This window comes from Halyomorpha halys, unplaced genomic scaffold (assembly GCF_000696795.3).
Source record: "Halyomorpha halys isolate HHAL.00 unplaced genomic scaffold, Hhal_1.1 Scaffold479.1, whole genome shotgun sequence".
Taxonomy (NCBI): Eukaryota; Metazoa; Arthropoda; class Insecta; order Hemiptera; family Pentatomidae; genus Halyomorpha; species Halyomorpha halys.
In genome coordinates this window covers 817,258-831,602 of record NW_027109057.1, presented here as the reverse complement: position 1 = coordinate 831,602, position 14,345 = coordinate 817,258, and the positions used below count along the sequence as shown (strand labels likewise).

The following is a 14,345-nucleotide window of genomic DNA, read 5'->3' as shown; positions in this document are numbered from 1 at the left end:
ATAATATATAAGTCCCTATGAAATAATTATGAGGTTAAAAACGTATTCGAAAAAAACCGCCTATCTGCACTAACTTATAACTTATAGTACAAAAAATAAATATAAAAGTAGTTATTAACAAATAATAGATGTCCATATAATATTAATTCAGTTTGGAGTAGAAAAAAGAAGTTGAACAGAACGGATTTAAATGAGGGAATGGTTAGTGCATGGCGTATTATAGAGGAAATGGCGTTCCAGAGGAAGGCAGCTCTTAAAAGAAGGACTTGTCGAACACAGTAGTTTGGTAGGGTGGAGGGTAGAAGTCAGATGAACGGGTCATGGTATTACAGAATCGGACAGAGGATTTGAAATTCAAATTTTGTAGGCTATAAGAAGGGTGCTGAGTTCTACTAATTTGGAATAGGAAGGAAGCTAGGAAATACTGGCATCGGTAGGAAGGGCAAAGCCACTTTAATTCAGCGTAATACAGGTATACAAAGAAATCTGTGTTCATACCGAAAATAAATCAAGAGGTTTAAGCATTGAATCGAGTTTTTCCCGAAAGTCCGGAATATACTAGGCAGCCTCTAAAAGCCATGAAGATCATTTACCCGAAACACCTGGCGATCATAAAAATTCACAATTATACCAACATGCTCGAAAACTTGGGAAAAACTGTTTTCTTTATATGGGTGCCGGGTCACGTGGGTTTCATTGGAAATGAACCGGCGGACATTGCAGTTAACAAGCACTTGCTCTTCCAGGTCAGGGCATGGCCATTCCAATGAAAAATGAGATATTATCTAGTTGGCAAGCCATGTGGGATGAAAGCCCGCCAAGCAAATTAAAAAATATCAAAAAAAACACTAAACCATGGACCACATCAAACCGTTCCAATCGCAGGGAGGAGGTAGCTATTGCCAGATTGAGAATAGGTCATACGAGTTTAACTCATAGATATCTGATCAGTAAGCAGCCACCGCCAAAATGTCAATACTGCAACAGTGTACTTACGATCAGTCACATATTTGAGAAATGTCATATTTATTCTGCGAACTTGAGTAGATTGGGAGTAGGACCGAGTGTATCGGATGCTCTGAATGATGACCAGAAGAACGTGGAAATGGTCTTAGTTTTCTTAAAAAGGAATGGCCTTTTGAATAAGATTTAATCCAGAAAATCTGCTATACGTAATAAAAAATACCAACAGAAGTAATTATTTAAAGTGAAATAGAATTATAGAAATAGAATATAAAGCAAGAAACATGGGCGTTGACGCCCTCAAGGTTTTACGCCCTAAAGCCCCAGACAACAACAACAACCAGGCAGCCATAGTCAAAGTGGGGGAAACAAGAGAGGAAACTAAGAGTTGAAGGGTTTTAAATGGAAGGAGATGGTGAAAGGGTGAGGAGATATTTGGGATATGTGTGATTTCCGGAATAGAATTTGGTCAAAAGTGACTCCGAGGTTTTTGATTGGTGTATGGAATAAGAGAGGAGTATTGCTTAGTAAAAGTCTAGGAGGTACTGGGGTAGATTTAAGGAGAGAGGGTGATCCGATTAAGTGGTTTTATAACTTTTGGCATTTAACGTAAGCTAATTGTCGGTTACCTGAGTACACGTAAAAGAAAATAAATTTTAATGTTTAATAAAAATAGGGGGAAAAGCCCATAAAAATACACATGTAAGAAGAAAAAACAAAAATTAAATATAATGTCACTGTGTGGATATAGATTGTTTTTTCAAAAAATAAACATATTCAGGGCAAAAAAATGTAATTACCAACGTTTATTCCTAGAATGAAAGAAAAAAAATATGTAAGTCTCCCGGTGGAGCGGCCCTCCCCGTTCTTTGTACCCCCGCCCTTCAGCAGACCAAGCCCAACCCCTTATAATGCCACTTGGCGAAGGAAGGGCACTAAATATGTATGTATATGGAGATATATATATTTTCTCATTAAATGTTAAATAAATTAATAAATTACATATTGTCGCGTTCGTGATACCTCATAAGTTAAAAAATAATTATAAATAAGACTTTAAAGCTTAAAAGAATAATAAAACAATTGGTGAATCATTCTAGATATATCACTTATCAAGCATCGTTTTTTATTTTTATTTTTTATTCTTTCTTTAATTTCAAGAATTCTTTCAAAATTTTCCGAGAATGAGTATTGATTTTTACTTTTTTTTTTAAAGTTAAAAATTTTTTTTTCGGATCTGATTAAGAAATGATCAACTAAGTTTTTTATTTTTATTTTCTCAGATTAAGAAATAAATGAATTAAAATAGACCCTACGCTAAGATTTGACAATGAGTGTGATATAAAAAGGGAAACTTTTTCTTCTTTGAACTTCTTCCCTTTTTTTCCCCTCCAAACCATAGAATTTTCCTGAAAAGAAAAAAGTTTTACGCTACCAAAAAGCGTAAAACTTGATTTTCTACTACTTACTCCAATGGTGATATTTATTTTTTTGTTAAATATATTTATTAACTAAAATAATAAAACTTCAAGGAAACAAAGTTTATCATAATTTTTTCAATATAAATGGAAAAATTATTCGTTCCGTTTTATTCACTATATAGCAGAAAGAAGTTATGAAACGACTATTAAAAAAAATACACAAAATAAATAATAATAATATCGATGAGAAATTGTTTTTTAAAAAGAATATAGTACAATAGGAATAGTACAATGGCTTATACAATACTTAGAAAATCAATATCTCCACGATGGATAAATTTCTCAGGAGACCCATTGTGTGCCCCTACGACCCTGATTTTTTTTTTTTGGCATAGCCGGACCCTGAAAAGTGTTATTTATTTGACATGGGAAATCATTATAGTTACAAATCTCAATTAATTTACATAATTTCAGAATAAGATGGTATAAATTATCTACTATAGTACATAAGAGCTCCTGAATAATTTATAATTATTATTTAAACGGCTCGTATATTAGAACATATCCACCGAAACCTAAGTATCACAGATTAAAACTGTTAATAATCATTATAGTGCAAAATGTACAATTAAGAAATTCTATAATATATTGCAGCAGATTTATTATTGTTTTTAATTATTTCAAAACAATATGACGTCTTATTTTATGATGTATGTGTAGTTGAAAAAAAAAAGGTGTTAAGTTAGTAAAGATATCAAATATTAAATATCAAATGGTTGGGATGTCAGCTGTATAGGCTATGTTGAGAATGGGACATAGGCTACCACATTGAGGAACTCCAGCATATTGAGAGGAGAGGGAAGAATAGGAACCGTTGTGGTTTACTTGGAATAATGTATTTTTAATGACTAAATAAACTTAGTACGACTATGGTTCAATAAACCATATAAACTCTCCCAGACTAATGGTCTTCAACCATGCCTAAATTGTGTAATATAATATTTAAATAGACACTTTTTCTATTTAATTCTATTCTTTATAAACAATTTCATTTTTATACAATTGTAAAACTTGACCCGATATAATTAGTAAAATTATATTTATATATGTTTATTTTTGAATCGTGCTTCTTTTACTCTTGTGCTATTCGGGATTAACAATTAAAAATTTCGTACTACAAAGAATTAAATAATTTCTTTCTTTCTATGAAATATTATATCTTTATAAACTTTATATTAAATATATTTAATTTTTATATTATTTTAAAACATGATCTGATGTTCACCGTCCAAAAGATATTTTGAAAAATGCTTTGATTTCCAGAACATTTAAAGAACAAATATTTAATGTAATTACTTTTTAATATGTTTATGAGTTATGAATTATCATTGATAAACGCAATCGTACAAAATAAACTAACAACAGAACGTAATATCTACGCACCCAATGAACTAATGCTCCCAGTAATTAGCGGACCCGAGTCAATTAACTAATGATAATTAAAGGAGTAAACAGAGACTGATGCCCATGCTAAAGGTGCGATCATCCTGCGTTCATTATGACGTCTGTAAAACGACCTGTCCGAGTGAAAAGATGAATTTAAAAATGTTCAGGGGTCGGTGGACTTAGCCCAGTACAACTCCAATATTGTTATAATAAATCGTTCATGTTTCATCAAGAGCTTCTCTTCCGTTATTATTCAACTTAGGCAAATATAATAGATTAAAAAAAATTACAGAAACTGGTGTATTTCAGAGGATCGAAATATTTAATAAAAATAAAAATTGAAAGTGATAAGTCTGGAAAACACAGGAACAGAGGAAAATACACCGATTATTAAATTTTATAAAATTAATACAATTCACAATATAAAAAAACCCTCAATTTCATTGTTTTTTAAAACACCTTTTACAAAATTTTCCGAGATCTCAAATATAATCTTATTTGTATAAATTTTTATTTAATGCATTCTATAATAAAAATTCTAGGAAAAAGAAAAATTAAAAAAAATCATTTTTGGAGGAATTTGTAAAGAAAAAAATTTTTTTTACCTAAAATAGATTTGGTGATTTATGTTTATTACGAAATTTAAATTAACCTTACCTCGTGAAAGCGTTTTAAATTTTAAAGTAGAAAATTTCTCAGAGGTCATTCGACATTAAAAAGATTAAACTACCGGGTTGACGGCTAAATGATTTCATGCAAATTTTGTCAAAGAAGAAATACGTCGAATGGTCTTTTTGTCAATTTATTTTTATTTGTTTTTGTCATTTTGAATAGTGAATATGAAACATTCGGCCATTACTCAACCATCCAGCGTGTCCAATGTTTCATCATACTTTAAACAGGTTCTCAAACGATTGAGAAATCTTGCATAGCAGAAGAACTATCTTCTTAGAAATAATTCGGAATTACTCATCCAGAGTGAGACTGGGAATTATCTAGGCAAGAAACTAGGTTCGAATTTTATAAAAATTAATTATATATTGTCTTTGAAGACAGCGTATGTTGTCTTTGAGTGATATATACAATAATAAAAGTGCTTCACCTAAGTTTTAGGCCTTTATTAGGGCTAAAATTAATGTGAGATAACAACCATAATAGAATGAAAAATAATAAAAACAATAAAACAAGATTATAAATAATAAATAAAAAGTAACGTATAATATTGCAAAAGAGAAAATTTATACAAGAGAACAAGAATAAATTCAAACAGTGCACTATGTAATTAAAGAAAAATTGTATATCATTATTTTAACAGAGCATCGTGTGATTTTTAATATTTTTTTTTATTGTATAATATTCTCAATGTTTGTTATCTTTTTGTTTAAATTATTATTATTGCAATATATGTTGCATTCTTATATCATTATTTGTAATAATATTATTTTCTTTTTATAATTTTTTATTATTTTTAATTGTGGTTGTTATCTCGTTTTGTTTTTTGGCCATGATGAAGGTCTGAAATTTGAGTCGATTCGATAAAAATAAAATCTGTTCTACATAATTATGTTCATTAATGTTCCGCTGACGGCATCCCCAACCATTTCCTCTTATTGAATCTACGTTTCACAATAAATAAATCGTTCTGAAAAATATTATTTAAAAAAGACGTATCAAGGGATCGAATTTACATGTTGACATCTCAAAACTCCCGAATCGAGACATTATAAATAAAAAAAAAAAAGAAATATCACGACATTGAAAAATAACTGCTCGATTGCTAAAACTCCATTTTAAGAAGATGCAGTTCTTTTCCTGCCACTATTTACGAAAATGGGGGGTCATAAAGATCTGTAAAATGGATTGAACGTTAGCTTTTGGAAAGGTAAAGAAATATTATAGCTGTTACTTAGTTGAGAAAAGATAAAAAGCGATAAAGGTTTTTCATCTGACTTTCATGGCCAAGGTCTCCAGACCAATTGGTTTTGTTATATAAGAGGTATCTATATGGCTTAGCTATATACACGTCAATATGGAACGTGAATGTTATCAGGGCTTGAGATAATGTCGTATAAGGGAAAACGATGCAGTTTATGTCTTGATTTGATATCTAAAATGTTTTCCTAATTTCATAAGCATCATTACACTCAACATAAATGCTTGCATATTTGAAAATTCATTTTACCTTAATCTACCAACCACCGATATATTAGGCGCCATTTTCCCTTAAATACTTTATGTCCCATTTACGTAAAGTTCTTAGACGACCATAGCACTTCCTATTCAAACCGTATTCTCTGAATCCCAGAATTCCTCATGGTACTATAGTTACCCTGTACAGCCGACCTCTCGACTCATTCTAGCTCAATGATGTTTTAGTCAAATTCAGAATTGCTTGGCAAAGTTGGTAAAAACGTTTTTGGACCGTCGATTCCAAACTTATTCTTGGACTGAATTTATAATGTTAGGCATAGAGCACTCGTTCGAAGCATGGTTTAATGTTTAAGGTCCGAAAATACCAACTATATTTGTGATCGGCCAACCGAGAACCAATCGGGAGAAAGCATCATCAGAATGCCAATTAAAGCTCCTTAAGACTTTTATATCTTAATCCACAAAAGGGATACTAGCTAAAATAGAAAACAGGACAGAAGGAGAAACCAAAAAGATATTTTTTAAAATAAATAATTCATGGGTGATTAGTGAATTTAAAAGTTCTCAGAAATCAATTTGAATATGTTTATTTAATATTAATTATATATAAACAACCTATTGATCGTTCACTATTTATGGGAATCCTTTTTTTGAGTATTTAATAAATTAATGAAAATTTATTTAATTAACGTGGGCTATGTTTTATGGAAGACAAAAAAAATTTTAAGAACTTTTATCGCGAAAAAAATATATAATGGTTTTAGGCATACGTTAAAAAAATAGAAATAAGGAGAAACCATCCTAAACCCAACTCCTAGGACTGTTTCCTGAAGTATGGTACGGACTTTAGCTAGCTTTACTACAAAAAATGAAAACTAACCTAATAATTATAGGACTTAATCCCTTGAAAACAATTTGGGGTAACAAAATATATTGACCAGAACAGCGTTGTGCTTCCTTAGTGAGATAATGAGCATTTTTCAATAATAATGGAAAAAATTACTTTCTTTATAACTCTTCATTAAAATAAAATTAGTGCTTCATACATTTCATGTGTTATATATACTTCATTGAGTCTTCTTCCTTTGATTGCCTTGTGGCATTATAAGGTGTTGAAAATATTTACAAACGGAATGCATTTGAAGAGCCGGCTGAGGAAATTAGATATTTTGGATAAGAGGTAGTGTCCTGTGTTAGTCTGATGCTGTTAAAGTAATTTTTTATTACTTTAATGGAAACTATGTATAATTATTAGTAAAAATTCGCGAGTCTGCCAAGTATAGGTAGGGGGAATAAAAAATGGCGGCTGTTTCAAAGGGATAAAAAAAATAATAATTTTTCATTCGGAGCTCTATATCTCAAAAAGTAAGAACACGTGAAAACCTAAGAGAACGTCATTTAAAGAAGAGCAAATTTTCTAAAATATGAGCTCTAATAAAGTTATTTACGTTAAATAGTTTTCGAGATATAGCTTTTTAAAAAGCTACTTTTCATAAAAATATTGTATGGGACGTACTGAAAGATCAGTAGTTAGTGGATTTATTTTGAAAAATCTATATCTCAAAAACCATTTGACGTACAGAAGTCTATTAGCACTCAAATTAAAGCTAGTTTAATCAGCTATAAAGTATTTTATGATATTTATCTTCGTAGGAGTAATAGTTTACATGAAATTTGCTAAAATAAATTGATTTATAGTTGTTCAGACAAATTTTCATTTGCCAAATTTATATTCATATGTGAATATCATAAAAACTACTTCTTGGGGATGGCCGAAACGTCGGACTTACAAAGAAATATAGATGGTTTTGAGACTGTAATTGGATACAATTAATTTTATTTAAACAATAATAACCAGTCTCAAGAAAGTGTAAAGATTATATTTAAAATACTTGTTAAAATAAAAATAATTATATTAACAACTTCCTCATTTAAAACAAAATAGCATTGACTGTGTATGTTGCTGTATCTAACTCAATTATTTTGCAGTGTAATTAGTTCTTTCAATTAATACACAATTTGTCTTCAAACATTCATAATGCGAATGAAGTTTTTTACAGGATAAATTCAGTCTCAGGCGTTTTCATAATTTTAAGTGCGTTTCTCTTGAAAATCAAGAGACCAATATGATTGTACGGATAGATTTCTTGTTTTAACTCGTCCACGATGTTTCTTGAATTAAAGCGGTTAAAGTTATTTTAGTTTCTCGCAGACCTCACCAGCCGGCAGTTCATTCGAGTAGCTAACACGGTGTCAGAATGAGATCACGTCTCGATCGTGACAATCCTATCATCCCCCGTAGCAGGTTTCGTGGTTAAGTGCAGGAAACCAATTTTTTTCATAGTAGTACCTATAGTTCCATTGTCTACAAAATCTTTTGAGGATTGGTACAAGTAGATTTAAGAGGAAAAAAGGGAAATCCAATTTTTTTCCTCATTCTATACGGTAATAATTAATCTTAAGAACATTTAATGAATTTTTCAATATTTCTTACCACCTTCAGAATGCATTTCGTAAAAATAACATCAATTTCAGATCGTGCAATGCAGAACCCATCCTTTTTTTCCAATTAATTAATAATTTGTCATTTATAAAATAAAAAGTTCTGGATGAACAGGGGGGGTACGTTTCTTTTGTTTTGAATATTAACCAAATTGGAAACAAAAATATTATTTTTAAATGACATATTTTTCGGACTAGCATGAATATGCATTTTTGATAATTAATTTTAATATACCTAATTTTCACGCCATTTTCCAATTTCAGGCGCTTTATTAATAATGCTCGATTTAACAATGTTCTAAGTCTCCCCTTCCCGATTTAAACAAATATTTCAAAATTTATATAGGACCGTCGCTCCCTGGGGGTCTTAGCGGGAGGGTCCAGTCGAAAAGGATTGCCTTTTTTTGTGTTATAATCTCCTCTTATGACATGTCGTACATCGACCAACCTGCTCGCTATAATTGTCTGTTTGAAAAGGAATGTATAGTAAGAGAAAGTATTTTCGATCGTGAAACAATTCCAATTCGAATTTTGGACGGAAATACATGTTTTGATTTCCCATAAGTCCAAATAACCAAGTCTCGAAAAATTTGTGTCTGTGTGAACTCAAAAAAGAAAAGTCATACAAAACTGAAATTACATGTTTATGGCAGGCGTTTGCCGGGGATGTTACAATAACTTTTTTCGGTAAAATCGACAAATTTGGACACATTATGGAATTGATTTTACAATTCTTCATGATTTTCTCAAAAAAACCCTCCAACGATTTTGATTAAACTCGGTAAGTCAATATACAATTGAGTTGTCTTTAACATAACATAGATCTTATCCTTATTTAAATTGTCTAAAAGGTCCTAACTGACGAATTTTAAATAATCTTCCTCTTAAGTACCCTTAATTTTTTTCTATAGAAATGAATATTGGTTAAACTATTTATATTAAGCCAACGTTTCGCCCAACGTTGCAGGGCTTCATCAGGGCTAAAAAAAAGATACAAGCACTTGAGTTAAACAAAGTAATTAAAAAATTAAAAGGATATACAATGATACGTAAAAATTAAATACGAATAATAAAAGGTTATAGAGAATAAATGAAAACGGTAATAGTAACAAATAAAGAGAAGAAATATAAAAGAAAGTACAAACTAAGAGATGGAAAAAGGAAGATAAGAATAAAATAAAGAATAAAGGAAGACAATTAACGAGACAGAAACGTACTTTTCAGAACAAAAACAGACAGGTACGTTTTCTGTCTCGTTTATTTTTTCCCTTTATTCTTGATTTTATACTTATCTCCCTTTTTCCATCTCTTAGTTTGTACTTTCTTTTTATCTGTTATTATTTCCATTTATAATTCTTATCTAATTCTTACGTTTAATTGTATACCCTTGTAGCAATCAGCGAGCAAGAAGTGCCGCCGCTTCATCTCGGCAACCAGTGTAGTTGATCCCGTCTCTTCCCCAGCTCTTGTCCATCCGCTTCATCTCGGCAACTAGAGCTGCACCTAGCCTTATCAGCTTACTGGTCCGTCCGCTTCATCTCGGCAACTAGAGCTGCACCTAGCCTTATCAGCTTACTGGTCCGTCCGCTTCATCTCGGCAACTAGTAAGTTGGCTCCTATCTTGACAGTTCTATTCCGTCCGCTTCATCTCGGCAACTAGAACTGTTACTCTACCTCAGACTCTCTCTTACCTAGACCTTCTCTACCTGCGTCAGTGTCCAGGGCTCATCCTCTGGCACGGCCGTTCCTAACTTACTATTGAATACGCCTTGTCGAGGGCCTTCTGTAAAGTACAATAGCCATAGGCGCAGTTTTGCAGCAGAAGGACGATACCTGGCAACCACTCAGCTTTTTCTCCAAGGCGCTGAGTAATTCTCAAAAAAGAAATTCTGTATATGACCGTGAATTACTGGCCATATATGAAGCAGTTAAACATTTCAGACACCTATTAGAAGGCAAGAATTTTTATATAATTACAGATCACAGCCCGCTAACACACGCCTTCAATCAGAAGCCTGAAACCGTGACGCTAATAAGGACTCGCTGGCTCACCTACATAAGCCAATTCACTACTGATGTGTTTTACAAACCTGGGAATGACAACAGAGTGGCTGATGCGCTTTCAAGAATTGAAGAGATCCAAATGCCTGACGACTTCGTCGCACTCTTAGAGGCACAGGAAAAGGACGAAGAACTCCAACGCATAAAGGACTAGCCTAACTTAAAATTTAAAAGCATGAAAATGCAAGGCACGGATAGGTCTATCCTTTGCGAAACGTCACTTAGCAAGGCCAGACCTTATCTACCAACTGAATTTAGACGACCTGCGTTTGATAAGATTCACAACCTCAGCCACCCCAGTATCAACACTACAAAGAAAATTATAACACAACGCTTCTTAACGGAGACGTCAGTGAATGGGCTAAATGTTGTTTTGCTTGCCAAAAATAAAAAATTAGCAGACATACGGTCACGCCCAGAGGAAAGTTCGAGCCTACAGCCCGCTTTCAACAAATTCACATAGACTTAATTGGTCCTCTACCACCTTCAGATGGCTACACGTACTGTTTGACCATGATCGACCACCACCATCTCTTTTCGACCATGATCGAGACCACCCGATCTCTTTCGAACGCATTCATGTGTACACAGCATTGTTATTTTTTGAGCCTTTTGTATTCTTGGTAGGAACTGGGTTGGTACTCGTTATTTTCACCTCAAGATAGCCGAAAATTTCTATAGTCTGTGAAAACTATGCAATGCACATATCGTAGCACATTTTCTACATTCTGTTCGAAGAATTTTAAATCTATTGAAAAATCAGGTTTAAGCCGCTTCCAGTCAGAATGGCTCAGATTCCTCTCAAAACTGCAACGCGTCCTCATAAAAATTTAATTTTTCATTTTATTTATAAAAATAAATTTTAAATAATGATATGAAAACATACAAATATTTGAATCGCCATAAGGAAGAAAGTAGTTGGGAAAGCACATAATACCATGAGCCTAAGTTTTTTTTTTTTAGTTGACCCTTCATCTCACTAATAGCTAGTAATCGATAAAGGGAGCATCGTAAAAAACCTAGGAAATATAAGTTTGAAAACATCAACCCTATTGTCTGGGAAATACTGGGGACAAAATATCAGTATTAAAATGATCCAGGAACTTAATTAAAAATAAAAATAAATACTCAATCATCGTATCATGCGCTATCGGAAACTTTATACGGTAATTAATTGCTAGACACGGTAGCGTGACAGTCTTGTATCAAATGTCAAGGACTACCGAGAACGCAATCTATCAAGAAGGTAAGCATTCGGAATCATGATGGGTGTCAATAATATATATGTTAGGTGGCAGCAGGGAAATATTGATAAAAAAAAGAAAAAAGAAAAGGTTAGTGGAATAAAACTCTCTGAATGCGAAAACGAGACTGTTATTTTTTTTTTCTCCCCTATTATTTATTAAGACCAATACAATAAACATAAGGGCAATAAAAACAATATGTATACATAATGGCCTTCCTTTGGCACATGACATTATAAGAGAGTGAGCTGGGCCCGCTAAATGTGGGGGTCATAATATTGGCTCAGGAGCCGCTGTCCGGGAGTACAAGAAAGGGGAGGGAACGCTCCACTGAGGTTATGAGGTGGAGGTTGAGATGACTTGAGGCTGCTGAACCTGAAGCCCCTCCCTCGACGAGGACGTACTGACTATGGGAACAGCGCTTGGCCACCTCCCAAGTCTCAGTGGAAGGGCTACTTCTCTGAAGAGTGGCCAGTGTACTGAGATAAGAAGTAATGACATCACAGAGTATATTTTAACATTAAAGAAAAGGTTGTGTATTAAGTCGATCACACTATTATTATTATTGTTGTAGAAAATTATTGATACAGTAAAAGTTCCACTTGCTCCAGTACCTGATACTCAGTTTTTTAGTATATAAAGTAAAGTTTGTACAGTTTTGACATAAGTGTATTCACCGTTTTTCAGTTGATGCACACGCAGATAGTTGCTGAGTGTTATGAAGCCTCTGGATCCCTCTCCGGCCTTGAGCGGCCACACTACTTCTAATTCCTCCATTTCCTTCCTCATATGTGTACTATAAACTTCTCTACACCCATCCGACGATATTCTGTCAGGGACTTCATAAAATTGAAACCAAGCGCGAAGAGCCTGCAACACCAACTCTGCCGATCTCTCTTTCACCAAGTATGCCATAGCTATTTTAATGCATAGATCCACGACTGTAACCCATTTCAAGTGAAAGTGTCTACCTGTAAATCACTGGACGGAACGCTGGCGTAAGGAGTTTTCTCTTGTCTGGCTTTGGAAGGCTGCCTATCATATTCCGTGCGAAGGAACACTTCACAGCTTCCTATAATTTCTTGGAAGGAGCGTTTCATACCATACTATTATACAAAAGTCTCGACGTTGTAACCTTTACAGGTTTTCGTTTAATCCCCGATGGTTCAGTATCTTGAAGTTTCCACCAAAACATGCAGCAAATGATCAAACGATCTAATCTAACCTCAACAATCGTTGGATCTTGCCCTAGATATCGCGCTGTCTACATATAAATGGTGGGTCTTTCCGGGTTTAGACTAAAGGCTTTACAGATCTGGACTTTCCTGGCTCCCAGCTACGAACAAATAGTAGTGAACCCAGTAATAATTTAACGTCCCCAACAACCTCAGGATCCCTTTTACATACAGGATTCCCTGGCAGCACTGCCATCCTCTGACACTGGCAGACCTGGACTCAGAGTGCCATCTTTCCACCACTCATCTTCTCCAGAGCCTTTCTGCACGCAATGGTTTATACATATAGATACCTACAAACTATTAACTGATATGGCATCTGTCAGCTGATATCACATTCTGTCAGACCTAAACTTAAACACATATTATTGGCATCCATCAAAAGTTAAGCAGCTCAAGTGTGGCCACCACTAGCAGGGGTCTATAGGAGGCAACTCAAAGACTCAGCAAGGACTAATGGCCCTCCCCCGAACACCTTCATCATGAATCATGAATCAAAAGATCTCTACAGCCTAAAGTGCCAATAACAAAAAAAATATGTATGTGTGAATCACTGTATGTTTGTCCACTATTGGCCTGAAAATTCTCTATTTCAATCTTCGATGTCTGGAGTATTTTATAGAGCTCTAGCACATTTTCCGTAAATAAAATTTAAATTTTATATAGAATTTCATTTTTGAAAAATTCTTAGTTTTTTAGTTATTAGTTAATGACTGAAAAAATTATAATAATTGAAAAATGTGAATTTCTTAAATTTGGTAGAACTAATATTGAAAATTATTTGCATATGTACGTTTTATGGCCTGTAAGTTTTTATGCATCAGTCTCTTGCACTATTTATTATTGGTATTGGTATCTAGTGGGGGGGGGGGGAGGTCTGGCATGTAGACCTAGTGACCTTTTATCAACCAATCCATGGCGGCTACTTTGAAGTTTTAAATTAAAAACATCATTTATGCTTAACCAACCATAAATACACATACAATGCATTCTTAAAAAATGTTGAGTAACCAAAATAAATTATAAAAATATTAAGCTAACAAACCACTAAACCCACTTTAAATTACTTATTTATTTCACTTATCTAAAATTATCTGCATGTTTTCTTAACTCGATCCAATCCAGGCTAGAAAACTGTATTAAGGGCCTGATTAAGGTCAAGAGGAAAAATACATAATTCATTGAACCACTAAAAACTTTGTTTTAAAAGATAAAACTTTCTTGCTAGATTAAAAGATAAAAATACCTTAGCCAAAGAAGAAGAAAAGGAATTAAGGTAAAGGCTTCAAAGACACTCTGAAACACTTACACAAACTGCAAAT

At 33.3% G+C, this 14,345-nt stretch overlaps 1 protein-coding gene across 1 annotated transcript in view; it reads right to left on the bottom strand.

Moving 5' to 3' along the window:
* Window positions 1-14,345, bottom strand: part of Nt5c (5' nucleotidase C) — a 109,129-nt gene that overhangs the window by 74,284 nt on the left and 20,500 nt on the right. The gene's annotated exons all lie outside the window — the stretch shown is intronic.